Raw genomic sequence first — 19,522 nt, 5'->3', positions numbered from 1 at the left:
AGACTTGACAAACCTTTCTTGGAGTGCAGCCACCAGAATTCCAAACCCTGTCTCCAGTTGCTGGGTCCCTTTGGCTCTGCCTGCCCAAGAACTGTTGCTGGGCATGGGGATGTGTCAAAGGAAGGAGAAAGCAGACAGAGCTGGTGCTCCAAGAAAAAGGAGATAAACCTCAGCTGGATGACTGGGGTGGCTCCCATAGTGGCAACAGGGTTATGCCAAGTTATGGTAGGGAAGGTTTCTTTGGTCCTTCATCTTTTTGGAAGGGGATTTCTAGACCCTACTGGCTCTCATTAAGCCATTTCTCTTGGTGTTAAAGTACTTGGGGAACTCCACGACGTGCTGCCTGTCTCCCTTGTCTTTGTTAGGGGAAGAGGTGATTATTTCTGGGTGCTTGTGTGATGTGAATCCTTGGTGAGGTGGAGTAGATGGTGATTTCAGGCTGCACAGTCAAGGGGGAAAGGCATCCTATCCCATGACTCTGCTCACTGAAGATTCACCCATGGATTACTTTGGGACAGTAGGATGTCACTTCATGTTCACTGCCAAGTCCTAGCAACTGAACCTCACATCAAGATAGGGAGCAAGGAGTGGTGCTCAGGGACCAGCTCTGAGGGACACTGGTTAGGCAGCTCCTGAGCTGTGGCACTCACCAGCCTGCTCATTAGTACTGCTGGAAAAGGCATCCATATTTTCCTATGTAAAATAAAATAAAATAAAACCAAGAATTGTATGAGGAGGGGAAAAAAACCCAACCACATTTTGTCAGGAAAAAAACCCAAACCACCAGAAAACCAGTCTGATGGAGATCTACCTCCAGCCCTTTTGGTTTTTAATCAGCCTAAATAAATGCTTAGGGTGTGAGTTTGGGTGCTGCCCAGAGCTGTAACCACACTGGCTGATGTTTCAGTCACGTCTGGTTTCTAGCTGTTACCTTTTCTCACTCAACTGATTTTTAACTCGCTCGGCATTTTCCATGCGTGCAAGATGTTTGATTAGATCCCTTATGTTGCGTGTGTGGAAATAAAAGGCCAGCTAAGAACAGACAACTGATTAGGCATTAGGTGAGGTATAATCCTCCCTAATCACATTTCTAAACGTGGTAGTTGGAGGTGGGATTAGAGTTATTAACATGCGGACAATAAAGCATATAATTTATTTAACAATTACTGGCTCTTTGTGAAGGGGGTCTATGCGAGATGCAGCCACACACCAGCTCCTTCAACTCATGCAGGACAGATCTGCTGTCAGTGGCAAACTGGCAGATATGGATGGCTGTCCACTGACAGGAAGGGCAGAAAAATAATCAGAAATCCCCTCACAGAACCCCTAGGCAGTCCCACAGGAGAACACCTGACATCTAGATATTAAACTGTACAAAAATGGAAAAAAAAGAAAATCAAAAGGTGAAAAAAATTCTACAGAAGTTTCTTAGTCTTCTCTTCCTGAACACACTGGAATGCAAACATACAATAATCTAAAAAGCTGCTTAAAAACTTGTAGGATGAAGAACAGGAAGCAAAGGCAACAGCTGGCAGGCAGTCATGTTGTGCAAGGTCAGCAAGGAAGGGAATTCCAGAGCTCCCAGATCAATCCCTGTCCCGACCTTGTCATACAGTTTTCCCAGCTATGCTGGGCACTATGGTGTTACACCAGAGATTTACATGCCAGATAGAAATTCTGGCAGTCAACAAATCTGTATTTTAATTCTTGAGTTTATCATGCCTGCCTTTGGCAAACTGAGACTACATCTTGTGATTGTGCTCAGGATTTTTGGGACAGCAAGGTTTTTTCTCAGTACGTTAAAAAAAATCAAAACAAAAAAATCCCAAACCTAACAAAACAAACAAATAAACCAAAGCTTGAAACCTTTAGAAACACCAAAAACCCCAACTCTGCACCCCAGCCTGTTGCCTAGTATATGTGTTATCCTACTGAAGGGTAATTTCAAGTTGGTCCAAGAAGGATGTCAGGTCTGCTCTGCAGCAGGACAGGATGCCAAAGCCTGGGGACAGCTCAGTCTGACCGCAGCACCAAGAAGAAGCAGATGAGAAAGCCCAGCACACAGAGCTCCACTGTCCATGCTCTCTGATTGCTGCAGTCCTGGCAAAGGCTAGGCCCTGGGCCAGTTGCTCTCTACAGACAAGTTTTGGGCATGGTTTGGGATGTAGGTCAGGCCAGGGACCATTTGCAGCAACGTCTTCCTCGTGCCCGCCCTGTTTGGAAAGTGGAAAATCTGGCTCTCTCTGGGTGTTGCTGGTTCCACACTGGCTGCAGTACCTACACCATGCTCTGCTGATCTGCTCACACTGCTGCAGGAGGGGGAAAATGAGACTGCTGTGGCCAGCTTCAGACCTGGTTCCAGGTTTAGACCCTGCAGGTTTAGACCCTTCATGCTCTGCTGTGTGTCTGGAGCCAGGCTTGCAGACTTGAAGCAGCCAGAGGTATCTAAAAATTAAGAGGCTGCTTTTAAAGCCAGGGCAGAAAGAGAGAGGGAATTCCTATAAATATTCATCTCATCCTAAAATCGGCCAGATGAACTGCCCTCTAGAAACTCCAGGGTGAGTAACTTGGACCTTGATGTCTAACTTCTAACGTTTGGCGAAGTGCATCCAGCCATCTGTCCGCTAAGATTTGGTGTTGGATATAGCCTCAAGGTACCCTCAAAAGCCAGCACAGACCGGGGCTGTAAATCCCACAAATGCACTTATTTTTGGTATATATTATAGAGCAAAACCATGTTACAAATATTCTTTCATGGAATGAGGTTGGCCCTGTTCCCCTGATCTTCCTTCTCAAGGCTTTGTTCTTGCCACAGACAGCGGCCGTGCAATGCAGCTCCTGGCTCAGAGCACGGAGATCTTCCACGTAAAGCATTCTGTGAGTGACCTGGCAGCCCCACCAACAGCTGAGGCTGTAGCTGGGTCATGTCACAGATTTGAGCCATATCAGACGCCAGTAAGTCTTTGTGCTCAGAAAAGGGCAAAAAGACAGGAGAGGGGAACGGCAGGATTCATTCATGGGGACAATCTTATCTACCTGAATCATAAATGATGCAGGGATAACTCTCTCACTCTTCTCTGCTCCTCACCCTTTTGCTGGGGAGCAAGCTAAGAAGAGATACTGATGTTCTGTTTAAAGACAGATTTTTTTTTTCCAAGCCATTAGCCTTAATTTTTAAATGTATGCAGAGTGTAAATTGTCACGGATTTTCTTCTGGCTTTATCTAGCAGCAGGAGACCACTATCTACTGACATTAGCTGTTAAGTAAGTGCAAACTACCTGTAACTGCAGCATTGCATGTGCCTGGGGAATTTGTGTAAGCCTGAGCTGATGACAGGGATGGACTTTGGAAAAAAAGCCCTAAACCCTAGAACATCTTAAAGAGGCAGAGTTGATTCATCAAATTGTATCTTCATCTGAAAATGTTGTACTTGCCACTGACACAAATAACCTCTGAGATCATGACTGAAAGAGGATTCACGGGGAAAATATTCTCCCCTATCATTTTGTTAACTCTGTGCATTTGACAGCACATCACTGCGTCTAGACAGTTCCACGGGTAGGCTGACAATCAGCTGTCTGGCACTGACACGTGGTAGGTGAGACACTGCAGGTGCTTTGCCTCCCGATCAACTACAGGAGAACTAGCAGGAGCATCAGCTGAAGGATGAGAAGGTAGCATCCAGGAATGGATGATCAGAAAGAAGCCCAAGTGACTGGCTGTCACTTGTCTAAGCATTTTCAGGAGAGGGCAGTTCTCACACGGAGCATTGTGACTGCCAGTGCCCATCAGCAGAATCATTAGAGCTTGTGCCGGGCACTTTCCTTGGGCAGAATGACTGCTGGACTCAAACCCGCTCCAGGCATGTCTCCACGGTATTTCTTAAGAATGGACAGAGTTCAAACTGACATTCCCTGACTCTCTTCCTCCCCAAACAATGTAATCATCTGCCAAGCTTGGTGCATTGCAAAATCCACCAGGGCCTGGGTAGCCAGCCAGCCCTGAACTCCACACTGCGCTGGTTACAGAGCTCACAAACCTTGAGATACTGAGCTCGATCAAGAGGTTTTCAACTCTCATTAAACTACAGATGAATCCTGAAAATGGCTTTCCAGATGATTCTTCTGTTTTCTTTAACTTCTAAGGGGCTTTTTTCTCACTGGTGGGCCAGAGTTCAGCTCAGCTTCATACACTAAACTGAACAGGAACAACTGCACCTAATTCAAGGTCCTCCAAAGCATTGCACTGTGATAAAATCACCCACCAGGAGTGCTTGGGCCAAAATTCTTAGCCTCTGCCCTGCAAACCACAAACATCTATCCCCTTTGTTATCAAAGGAGAAGTCTGTGGTTACACTGAACACAGTTAATGTCAAAACTACACACAGAGGACAACGTGGATCCTTGAGTCCAAAAATTAAAAACTTGCCTTAAATCTTCACTTAATCTTTAATTTAGCTTTTAAGTTTTTGAAAGACACTTGCATTCATTCTGCAAACGAAGACATAATGTCCTTGGAACATTTCTCATATAATGCCTAATAATGCTTGAGGTGCAAACTGGTTTTTTGTTTTGGTTGGTTGGGTTGGACTTTTTTGCTTTAATCTTCAAGCCAGTGGATGAGACCAAGATGCTCCTTCTGAATGCTGTTACTGTTTTTCTTCTGTTGCTGTAGACTCCAAATTGCTGCAGATTGCTCTTTGTGCAGGCTTGGAAAGCAATGTATCTTGGAATGAACACATAAAGCAGGATTATTGAATATTAGCCTCTTCCATTTGTTTCTTGCCCTTTGCAGACCACTGTTTCTATTTCAGATGCTGCTTCTTTTTATTGTCCATGGTGTCATCTCCCATGTTTTCCAAGGTTTTCATCTTTTGTAGCTTGTTCTTGCCCCGCTCCCTGCCATGACACATATCAACAGGCTGATTAATCCTGAATCTGACTTTTGCAGTCTGTATGCAGTGATTTCCTTATCTCTGCTGTGTAAAACTATATGACCTGTAATCTGTTTGCCTGCAGCCATGTCAAACTTGCATGAAGGATCTAACTCAGCCAGACTGCAGTTCCAGGTTTCGTTTGGTCACACCTACCAGAAGACATACCTCTCCATTTCCATTTCCATTTCCACCAGCAATACCACTCTAAAGCATTTAAGTTCTCATTTTTGTCTGACCTTTCCTCACCTGTAAAGCGTGGATGTCTGAAAAATCAAAAGATGTCCTTGCCTGTGGCTGGAAGCAGGGAGTCTCTTCTTACTGCCATGTCTCATAAATATTGACAAACTACTTTTACAGACCAATCTACACAGTGCAGTAAATGTAGTCACTCAGATTAGTGTTTTTAAGACAGCTGTCTGAAGGAATAAGGGCTGCACATCTCAACTTGAAGAGCAGGGACTGCATTTGGGAAAGCAGTGGCTTTAAAAAAGGATTTACAGGTCACTGTATCTATTCCCAGTTTTACATAGTAGCCTAGAGTGCAAAGCGGCCTTTGAATGCATAAACAGAAGACAACTGAATAAAGGCAGAGAACTGTTATACCACTGTAAATGAATTAAAGGGCTGTTCACGGCTTCAATGTCCATACTTTAAAAAGAAAATTAAGGAGGTAAAGGGACTTTGGGATAAACATGGAAGTTTGGAAATCCTCCGTGCAGGGAAAGACCAAAGAAACTTGGTTTAGATGTTTATTTAAGAAAAAAAACCACTGAGGTGTTTCACTCCCAGTTGCCAAATACTTACATGGGATAAAGATTTCTATGTGAAGACATCAGTGTAACAAAACAAAACCAACAAAAAGGTATAATGAGATCTAATGGCACGAAGATAAAAGAGAGAGGGCCCCATTTTCACCACACCAACGTACCAGGCAGATAGAGGATCCTTCTCAACCCAAGTTTGTAATTGAAGCCAAGCTGCCTTTTCTGCCACAGCTCAAAGCTGCAAAGGTTGTGGACCCTAAAAGGGATTGTTTGGGGGAAGTTATCTGGTCTTTGAAGTGAGTAACATACAGTAGATGGTCATAATGATCCATCTTAGTCATAAATTTGAAGACTCTGGTAAAATGTTAATTTTTAACCTCTGGGTGCCTTGCAGCCAGAACACAGCATGAGGACAATGACTGCCCACATATTGGTGAGATCTGGTGTGTGTTGCCAGCAAAGTACTTCCTAAGGGTAAAACAGGGCAAAATTTACTTTTGCAGAGTGGAGTTTGCTGTGCTGAGAGAGGACACATGCCCAGCACCAGCTTCTTGCACCAGCTCGATCCTACACTGAGGGAGGACACAGCCAGCTGACTCTTACACCGACCAGCAGAGCCAGGGATAACAACTCCAGTTCTCCCCATCATCCTCATAAACACAGCTGCAGTCACAGCATTGCTCCAGGGCTGTCCACAGCAAAGAGCTCCTTCTCCTGCCACCCCAGCCGAGTAAACCAGCCCCTGGTAATGTGGAGTGCCAGGGATGGAGGCTCTGACACAGGCTTCCCTGGGGATTACAAAGTAAAAGCTATCAGTTGGCTGCAAGCACTGCAAGAAGGATAGACTTTTTTTTTGCATCAGTTATTCATCATGATAAATGCCAAGAGCTAAAATAAACAACATGACAGCTTTGTAGTGATAAAATCCCACTATATTTTTTAGGCCTAATTTTTTATTATGGCAACATTTTTATTTTGTGTTATCTTCACCTGCTTAACAGTAATATATGTTTTAAATCTCTAAATAAATCTAAGCAAAAAAGGATTTGTCAGGTCCCTTAAAGTCCTGCTTGATTTATTTGGTCCATCAGAATAAATCTTTTAAGATTATAACTTTTAATCAAAACTTTTAAATTGATATTGTCATAAATCACTAGTTTTTGAAAACACAAGGAGAATGGCCAAAATCTCTTAAGTAAAGGTCTGGTAGACCAACAATAACAAAAAGAAAACTTCTACCTCAAAGTGTTCTAAACACTTCTTCAACTAGTACAAACAATATATACAGAGATCACTTCCAACTCGGCTACCAATCTTGCACAGATGGTGTAGAAAACTGGGGTAAATCTCATTGAGACTAATCTATACAAACATATGCTTAATTAGCATAGTGCATCTTACACGGTGTAAAACAGAAACAGACTGTATTGCAATAACTGATCACAGCATAAATTGGTTTATTTTGATCCTTCCTACGGAGGCACAAACTATTTTTTCTTGATTATTTTCCAGATTTCAGCATAATGAATTAATGTCAGCTTCCTGGAAAAAGCACACAGAAAAAAGAAATGAAGATGATCAAAAAATTAATCATACCAGGTTTGCATTTATGCTGAATTTCGTTTCTATGACTGGTCCCACTGGCTTATTCACTGCACAGATTTAAGCACATACCCAAATCCTTCCTGGACCAAGGCCTACCATTAATTCAGAAACAAAGCTATTGTCCCCCAGGCCTACCCACAAATTACACTTGTTTATTTAAGTCAATAAACTTGTGTAAATCTCTTTGTAAACAAGGCTATTTCACTTTAATGATGGCTTATCTGGGGTTAGCATAAATGTGTTTCTAATCAACTAATCCAAAATAAAGGATGTAGGCAGATGAATGGTGCAGTATTTGGAAGAATAAAAAAGGACAAAGGAATAATCTGAGGAAAAACAGAAATGCTGGCAACATGAAAGGTTTCTAAGCAATAAAAAACAGAATTGGGGAAGGAAAAGCCAGTTTCAGTGCACGAAAGTTTCCTGTCAATTTCAGCACAAAATCAAGCAAGTTATTGCAGCAAAGGAATTAAAAATTCGAGTGTCTGATCGTGCCAAAGTCGTCTGTCAATTCATCATGCTTTTGGTTACTCACGGCAACTGGGTTTACGTGCACAAAGGCACTAGGAATTAAGGTAAGTTAAGGCAGTTAAATAATTTACTCATCAAAATTACACAGTGTAAATTAAGAACAGATATGTAAGTCTTCTCATTGTGCTGTGAATGTCTCAAGGGGGATGTCACTTCTAAGGACTATGTCTGACTCCATTCCATCTGATAAAAGCCATGTACTTTATATCACAAACACCAACCGGTTCATGCGATGATGGGTCAGAAAGGCAGAACTTTGCTTTTAGAGTATTATTTTGAATAGTGGTTATTTCTTAAGTCTGCTTTGCCAACAGGATAGGACAGACACAGCAGGCTTACATCAAGAGCTGTCAAGTTTTATTTTTTGTCAATATTTTTTTCACTGTGGAACTGATTCCTCTTTTTTTTTGGCTTTGTTTTGAAATCTCCCAACAGCCCAGTCTGAAGTGACAGTGATTTGTGTAATATTGGAAACATACTTCTGCATTTCAGAAGAGGTAGTGAACAGATCTGAGTTTCAAGGTTTCAGAAGTTATTAATTTCATTACTGAAATAATGAATAATTTCATTATTGAAAAGATAAGAGTAACAGAAATATGCAATGCCTTTTTTATGTATTTTGCTGTTATTCTCAGCCCTAGGTCAAAGCATTTTTTTTTAAGTTTAAGAAGTTTTGTGAGTATTTAATTTGTGCTGGTATGACTGAGTTAAGTTGATGTTTATTTTGGAGATTTTTATCCCTCATGCAATGGCTTTATTTAAATTTATGATGCTAAAGCTCTTCTCTAGTCACTTTTTAATGCAGTGCCTGTTTTGATGGTATGCCAGACATTACTTGTCTTGAAAATCAACTGACATGTTCCTCATGATGTGATGGGGAAAGCAGAGTGTGGTTTTCTCTTTAACCCTCTTTGTGCTGCCAGAACTGATACAGCGTGAAGCTGTGTGCAAGCTTGATGAGATACAAGGAAAAGGGGTTTAAATCCATATTTAACCCTCTGAGGGAGACACAATCTAAGTCCCCCAGGAGTTTTTTTATGCTGGTACCAACAACAGGGGCAGTTTTTGCCAGTGTTGTACTGTTTCCCCCACGGCAGGCCGTCCTGCAATGGCATGGACAGGCTGTTTCCATGTTTGGCCGTGAAGTAATGCAGAGCCAAAGGGAATCTGTCCCTTTCACAGCTTCCAGACTCAGCACCATTCCCTCTTTCATAATCTTTTGCAGATTTGTGCAAGGGGAAAGTTACTTCCATGTAAGTTTGGAGAGAAAATAATGTGCTCGGATGGCATTTAGAGAAAGCAGGGAAGCAACACTGCAGCCAGTGATGCAAGAGACAAAGCACCTACTGAATTACAGGACAGTTCTTTAATAGGATGAGCTAAGAAATCTAGGAACATTCAACAGTGGTTTTCCATGGATTTGTGGTTGTTTTTATACAAAGAAGTAAACAGTATACCGTGACTTGGATGGGAACCACAAGGATCATGAGTCCAGCTCCTGGCCCTGCACACACACCCCAACAATCCCACTCTGGGCATCCCTGAGAGCATTTTCCAAACACTCCTGGAGCTCTGGCAACCTCAGGGCTGTGACCATTCCTTGGGGAGCCTGGGCAGTGCCCAGCACCCTCTGGGGGAAGAACCTTCTCCTGATATCCATCCCAAACTTTCCCTGACACAGCTCCAGCCATTTCCTTGGGTCCTGTTCCTGGTCACCAGAGAGCAGAGATCAGTGCCTGGCGCTTCAGCTCCCCTCATGAAGAAGCTGCAGACCAGGGTGAGGATTCCCTCAGTCATATACTGTTTCCTGTCTTGAACATGCTGGCTGATCCTTATGTATCACAACTCTGCTCAAAGCTCTTCCATTTTTTTCAGTTTAACCCATCACTTTGACATGTTGGTAATAATGACTTCTACACACAAACTATCTGCTCTGCCGCCAAGACCTGTCTCCCTGGCATTGCACTTCACACTTGTCTCCACCTCCATGCAGTGATATCTCCTAGTGTTGGGTCATTCAGAAATCCTAGGTGTCTTTGAAGTTATCTGATATTGATGTTGTATTTCTTTTACCTCTTACAGGATTTGGTCACAGGCTTTGGAAAGTCAATGTGTGTCCTCTGTAGAATAGCACAGCCAGCTACTGCTTCATCATGTTTTTTTAGGTCCTAGGTTATTTCATACAATCACAGAATGGTTTGGGTTTGAAGGGACCTTGCAGATCATCTTGTTCCAGGGGCAGGGACACCTTCCACTAGACTAAGTTGCTCAACCTCCTTTGTTCTTTCTAGCAGACAGATGACAGATACCACTGACCTGTTGCTGTCTCTGCACATGAACGTCCTTTGTGAGGATGTTGAACCCCTCACACACATTCAGAGACCTTGAGGGAGATGTTCTTGCACTGAAGCCTCAAATCCGCACGGGGCTGACAGCCATTTGTACCTAACTGCTAATGTCCAAAATATGCTGAGCTATGTGGTTTGAGAAACTTGTGGACCTGGAGTGAGTCCAGAGGCAGCCACGGAGATGCTCCCAGGGCTGGAGCCCCTCTGCTCTGCAGCCAGCCTGGGACAGCTGGGGGTGTTCAGCTGCACAAGAGAAGGCTCCAGGGAGACCTCACTGAGGGCTTTCTGTACCTAAAGGGATCTTATAAAAGAGATGGAGAGCCACTTTTTACACAGCAGATAGTGGAAGAACAAAGGGGAATGGTTTTAAACTAAAAAACGAAAGATTTAGATTAGATTTTTAGGAAGAAATTCCTCCCTTTGAGGGTGGGGAGGCCCTGGCACAGGGTGCCCAGAGCAGCTGTGGCTGCGCCTGGATCCCTGAAGTGTCCAAGGCCAGGCTGGACGGGGCTTGGAGCAACCTGGGATAGTGGAAGGTGTCCCTGCCCATGGCAGGGGGTGGAATGAGATGAACTTCCAACCTTCCAACCCAAATGACTCTAGGATTCCGTGATTAATTAATAGGATCTAGCAATATCCAGCTTTGGAGTCAGGGATTGAGTTTTGCAGCCTGTTTTACTACATCAAGTACTATTTCACAGAATTATAGAACAATTTGGATTTGGATTTGGAAGAGACCTTTAAAGGTCACCCAGTCTAACTCCCCTGCCAAAGGCAGGGATATCTTCAATGAGATCAGGTGTCTGAAAGCTCTGTCAAACCTGACCTTGAATGTTTCCAGGGATGGGGCATCCACCACCTCTCTGGCTAACCTGTGCCAGTGCTTTATCACCCTCATCAAAAAAACTTCTTTCTAATATCCAGCATAAATCAATGCTCTTCCTGGAGGTGCAGGTGTGTGGCTGGGAGTTCTTTTTAGAGCAGATACACATCCTGCCTGGCTGCCTTCTCCACAGCCACCCTGCTTCTCAGGTAACTTCTGGGCTCTGGGATTTGCAGCCCAGATGTTGCCTTCTTCCATTTGCTTTCTTCCTCTTGCTGCTTGCAATTTCCTTTCCTAGAGAAAGGTTTATGCAATGTTGGATTTGTGGGGGTGCGTGTGTGTGTGTGTGTGTGTGTTAGGGGCCCCTGGAGGAACTTGCCAACTTTTTGACTGATTTCAACCACACCTGAAAGAGAAGTAGAGCTTCTGGAAATACAAAGTCTATCGAGTTTCATGGCAAACAGCGGCTGCATTAGGAAAGACACATGTTGTTAAGTGCTCTGCCGGGGAGAAAGGCAGGGAGAGCTCAGCCCTTATCAGCACTGCTTGGCTTCCTTGGCAGTAGATAATGGCCAGGCAGCTGGCCAGCCAGAGCACACACATCCCTGAACCAGGCACGGCATGTGCTGCTCCAGACAGAAGGCCAACACAAGCAGGCTGCGGACATAGAAGGGAAATTTGGATGTATCAGGAATCAGCCTTGGAGATAGGAGGAGAAGGAGCCATGAATCTGTTGCAGAGGAGAGGTGAAGGGAATGTCTGACGCAAATCCATATGAAAACTGAGCTTAATTAACTTGCTGTTCATAGAAAAAAAAATTTCTCTCTGAATGCAGTGAAACCTCCACAAAGCAAGTGCTGTGCTGGCTGAATAGCCTGTGCCTGTTTCCAGGCACAACATGACTGGAACACCTTATCTTTCAAAAACATGATGGCAATCTCTCAGATGCTCTGCTTTGTCTGCAGCAGGGGATCTTCTCCATTTCACTTCGCTGTTAATTTCACGACCAGCTTGAATCTCAAACGTTTGCAACTGGGTGAAAATGCTACAAAAAAATTAAGCCACATTTCTGCTTCAAGCTGGAAAGATCCAAACACAAAAGAGGCAAGAGGTGGATTTTTGTGAGTCCACATGTACCATTCTGTAGAAGGGCTAAATACTGTGAGGTGTCTCACCTGGCTCCCGGGAATACCAGCCCTGTTGAGATGGGACCTGTGCCCAAGACACTGAATCATAACACCTACATCACTCAGTGCAGAAACCCTTCCAGTCTAGAAGATGAGCATGACTATGGGGAGACAACTGCTATGTTAGGGAGATGTGACCTCAGGTGTACAGGAAGAGGCTTGAAGTGGAGATATATAATAAGGAAAAGTATCAAAAAGGGAAAAGCAATAAACCAGAGGATCTCCAACAGACTTACAGCAAACCTTCTCACCCCCAAAAAAACCCATTAAACTCCCACCTTGTGGCTTCCCACTCACAGAATCATAGAATGTTAAGGGGTTGGAAGTGACCTTAAAGTTCATCTAGTCCTGACCCCCACTGCCATGGGCAGGGACACATTCCACTAGAGACCAGGTTGTCCCAAGCCCCATCCAACCTGGCTTTGAGCACTTCCAGGTTTGGGACATCCACAGCCTCCTTGGGCATCCCGTCCCAGTGCCTCACCATCCTCACAGCAAACAATTTCTCTCTAATATCTACCCTAAATTTCCCCTCTTTCAATTTCTACCCATTCCCCTTTGTTCTGTCACTGCAGTTCCTGACAGAGAGTCCCTCTCTGGCTTCCTTGTGGGCCCTTTTGGATACTAGAAGGTGCTGTGAGGTCGCCATGCAAACTTCTCTTCGCTGGGTTGAACAGCCCCAGGGAACCTGCTGGGCATCACTGCAAGGGTCTCTGCACACAGAACAGCCATGGGTTTCACAGACTGACGGGTGCCCAGACATGCACTGGCAGGCAACAGGCTCTGATTCCTTTGTGGTAACCCTAGGCCCCTGCTTAGGCACAGGTATTTGGTAACCTTTCACCATCACCACAGGATGGGTGGTTAAAGCTTTGCAGAGTCTACTGAAGGCAGCAGCTAAAAGAAAAAAAAACAACATGTGAGGGGAAACTGCTGTGTTAAGACTTACTGAGTTTGGGGGGCAGCCCGGCGTGGGTGCAGGCAGCAGAGGGAGGTTGGGAAGGCTCCAGGGCTGCCTCATGTCCGTCTCACACCTCGGGACCCCTGGCCTGGAATGTTGTGCCATTGCGGGAGATGGAGCTTTGGGCAGTTTGAATCTATTTAGAACCACAGAATCGTTTAAGGTGGAAAAGCTTTCCAAGACCAGCGAGTCCAACTGTGACACCGGCACTGCCAAGGCCACCACTAGCCCATGTCCTCAAGTGCCACACGTGGCTTTAAACCCTTCCAGGGATGGGGATGCCACCAGTGCCCTGGGCAGCTGTGCCAGGGATGGACAACCCTTTCTACGGCGGAATTTTCCTCATTATCTCCAACCTCAACTTCACCTGAGGCTGTTCCCTCTCATCCTGTCCCTGTTCCCTGGGAGCAGAGCCCGACCCCCCCGGCTGCCTCCTCCTGTCAGGGACTTGTGCAGAGCCACAAGGTCCCCCCTGAGCCTCCTTTGCTCCAGCCTGAGCCCCTTTCCCAGCTCCCTCAGCCGCTCCTGGGGCTCCAGCCCCTTCCCAGCTCCGTTCCCTTCCCTGGACATGCTCCAGCCCCTCCATGTCTCTCTTGTCCTGAGGGACCCAGAGCTGTCCCCAGCACTGGAGGTGCCTCAGCAGTGCCGGCAAACGGGGGCGATCGCTGCCCTGGTCATGGTGTCACACTACTGCTGGTATAAGCCAGGTGCCATTGCCCACCCGGGCAGGCCCCAGGCGGTGTCCAGCGGCAGTTCCTGCCGGGAATCGATGCACTTTTTCCCGGCTCGCACCGTGCCCGCCGCGGAAGGATACGGCTCCGGGGCGCCGCACTGCGGTTGCGCTGCTGCAGCTCACCCAAACCTCCGATGCTCCCCGATCAACCTCCCGCAGCGAGCGCGCGGGGCTGTGATTGGCAGCCCATCCAACCAATGAGTGCCGCGACCTCGACCAGCCTCCCTTCCCCTCACGCCTGTTTCTTCCACGCCCCTTCCCTTATCTCTTTTTTTTTACGCTGCGGGCATTCCATTGGTGATTTTAACTGCCAATCAAAGACTTGGACCAATTGCCGCCCGGCTCCTTAAAGAGAGGATAAGCGAGGCCAATGGGCGACTTCTCCGCCCAGCGGCGGGGGCGGGGCGGCGTGGGGGGCGGGCCCTCAGAGGAGGTAACGCTGAGGGAAGAGGCGGCGGCCGCACAGCACTCGGGGAGACGGAGGAGGAGAAGGAAGGGGAGAGGAGGAAGAAGGAGAGGAAGGAGCGGTGGCTCTTGGCGGATCCTGGTGGCTCCCGGTAGGTGCTAGTGGGTGCCGGGTCCGGGTCCCTGCTCCACGGGCAGGGTCGCTCCGCTGGCGCTGCGCGGGCCGTGGGGAACCGTCCGGGCCTGGTCCTGGCGGGGCCGGGGGCACCTCCCTACGCCCTCGTCCCTTTTGTTGTGTTGGGACCCGAGCTGGGTTACCCCGCTCCCGCCGGCATAACCCCCGGGCTGGGGTGGGAGGGCCGCGCTGTGCCGCCCGTGTGTATGTGTGGGTGAGGGGAGGGGGGAATAAAGAAGTTGTGCTGCTCCTTCTTCTCTCCCCCGCTCCTTCTCTCCGTTCCCGGTGTGTTCTCCTTGCAGGGGTCTGCAGAATATTTCGAACTGGAAGGGACCCGCGAGGATCATCGCGTCCAGCTCTTAGCCCTGCACAGGACACCCCCATGTGCCTCCTGGACGTGCAGTCAGGGTTAGGTGTGCCAAACTCCGTGGAGTTCTGGAGGAGAAAGTTAGGAGCAATGTGGGGTGAGGAGTTGTGTTTGGAGCTAGGAGTTTGCGTTTGGGATTGCGAGGCTTCTCCTTAGCCTTTTGTCTGTCCCCTCTCCTTGTCTGCAGAGCCGCGGGTGTAAAATACACACAGCCCGCCTGAGATAGGACTTGAGATTACTGGTTTTATTCACGCCTTTAATGCTGCAGCAACCTGTGTGTTGTCAGAGGGCACGGTTAGGTGGGATACTGGGGAGAAATTCCTCCCTGTGACGGTGGTGAGGCACTGAAACAGGTTGCCCAGAGAAGCTGTGGCTGCTCCCTCCATCCCTGGGTGTTGTTTGTAAACAAACATAACCTGGTTGGTGTCTCATCTGTCTCGATAAGTGCACGGGGCAAGTTGTGTCGTGATAAGGGCAAGTAGTTGGTGTTGTTGCTGTAGAGTTGTGGAGTTCCTGTTTGTAGTTTGGTTTTTTTTCATTTTGTGGAGAGTCGAGGGGAAGAGAAGTGCAATACAGCGTGGTCTTTTAGTCTTCACTCTGCGGAAATAAAAGAAGGCAAAAAAGTGTGTGAATGAGTGAAGAGCTCTTGTGATGATTGTGGAGAGCTGTTGAACAGCTGGGATTCAGGCTGCAGGCTGGTCTTGTCTTTTTGGTTGTCCATCACAGTTTCTGACTGAAAAGAACCCAACATGTGTGTTGTGCTTTTTTCAAATGCTTTGCGAGCAGGATAACATTAGGGAAAATTTTACTTACTGGGCTTACCAAAACAAGTATCCCCGAAAAACTGCAACCTCTGTGTATTGTGTGTGGAGCTCATGCTATCACAGTCCACAGGCATAAACGAGTTAGATTCCATGGGTAGCAAGAGGTTTATAATAACAGCGTGTTAGGAGACCGCAGGTAACAGCAGGATTGTCTTTTCTGAAGTGTTCTCTCTTAGCCCGGAGAGCAGTACTTTCAGGCTGATTCATGACATTATTTCTGTGGGGGCTGGACTCTGTAGCGCGGGACTGATTAGTCCTTGCTCTGTTCTCTAGGCTGGAGAAGAAACACCCTCTGGTTGAGGTGAGAGGCCAGCAGAGCGAGGTTGCTTGTTTAGCTTTTCTCGTGCTTTGTCAAGGTGTTGGCGTGTGAGCAGGTTGTTTGTGTGCTTGTTCTGAGGCGCAGCTTTCAAATTTCTAATGTTTACAAGCTCCAGCGAATTCGAGGGGCATGAGAATGTGAGTAAAGGAGGTGTTTGTGAAGTCCCTTCCCCCCTTTGCTTAGCACTATCATGATGAAAGATAACATTAGTTACAAATGCCTTTAAGAAGGGGAAGGGGAGGGTCTTTTTTAAGGTGGCTTCTACTTAAAGATGAGTCTGAGCACATATTGAACATCATATTGGGGTGTTGAGAAGAGTAACCTGGCAGCTGATTGTTGTTCTGCAGTTGTGTGGGTCAGATACACCAACAGTCACCAAAATGAGTGTAAGTGTTTGAAGATCCAGTTTTCTTTATTGAAGAGGCTGGACGTGCGTGATAGAGTCTTGGAGAAGAACTCATTGGCTTTCCTGAGGTTCTGTTTAACGGTAAAAGAAACAGCACAGTTGAAAAAAATGAGGTTAAAAAATTGGTCTCTGAACTGTTCTCTTGTTTTCTTCCACCCAGCAGCTACATTCACCAAAAAAATCAAATATGCTGGAATTGCACAGCAAATCTCCAAATGAAAGGCTGTCCCTGGGTCCTCCTCCATCTTCCTGTTCCACTTGATCTTTCAGAAGTCTTGAGCACCAGTTGATATAATTGAGTTTATTGGAGCTCAAAAAACCTCCCTGCTACTGAGAACAACTTTAAAAAACAAACCTTGTTTCCATCTCTCTAATCCCTTTCCCACAAAAGTACTGGGAGAACAGGCTTTGTAGTAGGTTCTGGGTAACAATGAATCTGAGCTCTGCTTGAGACTGAAGCAAATTCCTAAGTTTTGTTTGTATAAAGAACAGTACGCAAAGTTTTAATTATTATAAAAAGTATTCCAGAGTTTTCAAATGTATTCAATGCTGCCTTAATGGTTGTGCATGTAAATGCCCTGTAATTGAAAGCATCCATTTATGGGCCTGACTTGCTAAGTGAGCTGTAAATTCTGCTTTTCAGATTGGATTTAATGACTTTTATCATAAAGCCATAAACTGGTTGTGAACTGTGCCGAGAGGCAAACAATACCTAAGCTTACTTTGCCAAAATATTTGTAATTGTTGATTTGTTAAACTGAATTGCTGCAGGTCATGCGATGGGATTAGGTTTTTGTAATAGAATGGAGAGTATGGGCAGCCCTGTGCTCAATACTCTCTGGGCTAGAAGAAATTGGCTACTGCAGAAAACCTTCCTAAACATTCCTCTCCACTTCCAGTAACAGAAGCTCCGATGCAAACAGCAAGCCTTCATTCCAGATGACTTTTTACTCTGATTATGTGTTTGACAGCTACTGTGCGAATTAAGACAAAGCAGAGACTGCAAGAGAGCAGCTTCTGGGTCTCCCATCAGCTTAGTCTGGGGCTTGAGTTTGGTTTAAAACACTGGAGCATAAGAGTTTAACATCAGATACATGGCACAGTGGAACCCTGCTTATCAAGGGGGTGGGGGGATGGCTTGTTTGTAGTAACACTAGGCCTGTATTGAAAGCGAACTCATGTTAACTAATTGTTAAATGCTAAGCTATAAACTGAAACAGGTACCTAGGTAACTGATAGCAGTTCTGTGAATATTCCTGTCAAATTTAGCCCAGGAGTATTTATTTTCTAAAATAATGAAGCTGACACTTGCCTGTTGCACATAGAAAATTTTAGTCAAAATTAATGAGGTGAGAAGGGCTAAAGTACTGTGGTTTGGAGTGCTTATTCACTGCTTTTCTGGGGCTGTTAATGTCCTTTGAGTTTTAAGAAGCAGTACTCTGATGTTCTTCGTAATACTAAATAAGTGGAAGAATTTTGCATCTTTGTAGAGACAGGTGGATTGGCCAACTGCAGTTGTGGTAATTTTCCTCTTCTGCAATTCTAAGAGAGTTGCTAAAATACATTCGTCCCTCCAGTAGTTTAATCAAAGGTCAGTAAAATTAACAACTCTTCCTTCTCGTGTCTCCTGTTGCAGGCAATTTTTGTGTGCCGTGAATTCATGTGTTAGATGGAGTGCTAGTTTTTTAATAGCAATACACCTTTTCATTACTGCATTTGGCTGCAATTTGAGGTAGCTGTTAGTAATTGAAGAAAAATCTACCTTCCCAAGCTTTTTTAAGATCATGATCATGCTTATTTAATTTAGTATATGAGAAATTTGAGTTTTCTCATTTGATTCATAAATGAACTTCGTGGAGTGAGCAAGAGGGAAAGAATACACTGTCATAATAGGTGAGTAATTATGTTTTCAATGAATACAGTTATGTCGAGTTTCAAGATGCATTGCAATACTAGAGCATGGTAAACTTAAAAATGTGTAAATAGAGTCTCTGTAGAGGCATGTTTCAATTTATCACTCTAAAGCTGGCCCAGAGGAGGAAATCCCTTTGCTCCTCCTGCCCTCCAAGATCACAAGCATCATGCCTTGAACTTCATCAGCCTGTGTCAAAACAGAACCTTGGTCTTGCCCCTCAGAGCTCTGGTCTCTGAGCTGAGCTGGCCAGAGCTCCTTGGGAGGGGAACTCCTCAGAGCCACCCCCCTTACTGGCTAATTGGCTGAAAACCTAAATGAGTCTGAGGACATTACTCAGTAGGGGCTGATCTCCCCTTTCCTCAAAGAAAAAACCAAAACAAACCCTACCACCCAAACCCCAGTAAGGGAATACTGTCCTACTCTGACCTGAGTATGAGGAGGTAAGAATGAGCACCATATCGCTTTTTTTTGGTGATTGTTCTTCCAGAAAGGTATCACAAAACCAGGTATCCATTATTCATTTGTAGGAAATGAAATAATTGGCCCTTTTGGAATCCTGAAAAGCAGTTTTTGGAGGAGTGGTGGGTGCAGAAGACTTGTCTGTTCCACCAAGTGATTTAAGCTAGAGTGTGTTGTCTAAAATGGAAGAGACTGACTTTTGATTTTAGTTTGAAGTTCATACTGAATGCAGGTGCATGTTGTGCACTTGGTGAAATTGATAAAGAATCTTGTCCAGCTTCCAGGATTAATGAAAAAATCATTGCCTTTAAAAAAATCTCAAAAATGGGACTAAAATAGGGAGGAAATAAGCTTGTAGACTTTCTCTCAAATACCACAAATTATTTTCCTCGATCTTCTTTCCTTGGGAGCTTAACTTCTGTCCTCTTTATTCCAGAAGAGCTCTTAAAAATGAGATTTCTGTAAGCCAGAATACTTCTAGTAAAACCAGGAGAGATCAGATTTCTTTATTTCAAGTTTAAGATGAATAAGCAGACTGATATGAAATATGTTGCATAAGGCTTTAGAATAAATTAGCCAGAAATCACTTGATATTTTTGGTAGCACCAGTGTGTTTATAGTATGTTCCAGACACTCAGGAAAGGAAAATTTCCCTTGAAGACTTTAGTCTGCTAGCGTGCTGCCCTTAAGGTTTTCTTCATCTTTTATGCTTAGTTATTGCTGGGATCATGGGCTTAATATTTAATACTCGTTCCAGAGAACC

General features: G+C 45.2%; 1 protein-coding gene across 5 annotated transcripts in view; it reads left to right on the top strand.

The window, feature by feature from the left end:
- Positions 1-14,311: 14,311 nt before the first annotated feature.
- SMAD2 (SMAD family member 2) overlaps positions 14,312-19,522 on the top strand; it is a 50,451-nt gene continuing 45,240 nt past the window's right edge. For 2 of the 5 annotated variants that reach the window (XM_039567198.1, XM_039567196.1), the window contains exon 1: positions 14,312-14,446. The gene's annotated coding sequence lies outside the window, so the exon portion shown is untranslated. Of the gene's footprint in view, positions 14,447-14,815; positions 14,883-19,522 lie in introns of those variants that run through there. The other 3 variants (XM_039567199.1, XM_039567197.1, XM_019292005.2) reach the window with 3 other exon arrangements.

Source organism: Corvus cornix, chromosome Z (genome assembly GCF_000738735.6).
Source record: "Corvus cornix cornix isolate S_Up_H32 chromosome Z, ASM73873v5, whole genome shotgun sequence".
Taxonomy (NCBI): Eukaryota; Metazoa; Chordata; class Aves; order Passeriformes; family Corvidae; genus Corvus; species Corvus cornix.
This window is presented reverse-complemented; position numbering and strand designations above follow the sequence as displayed.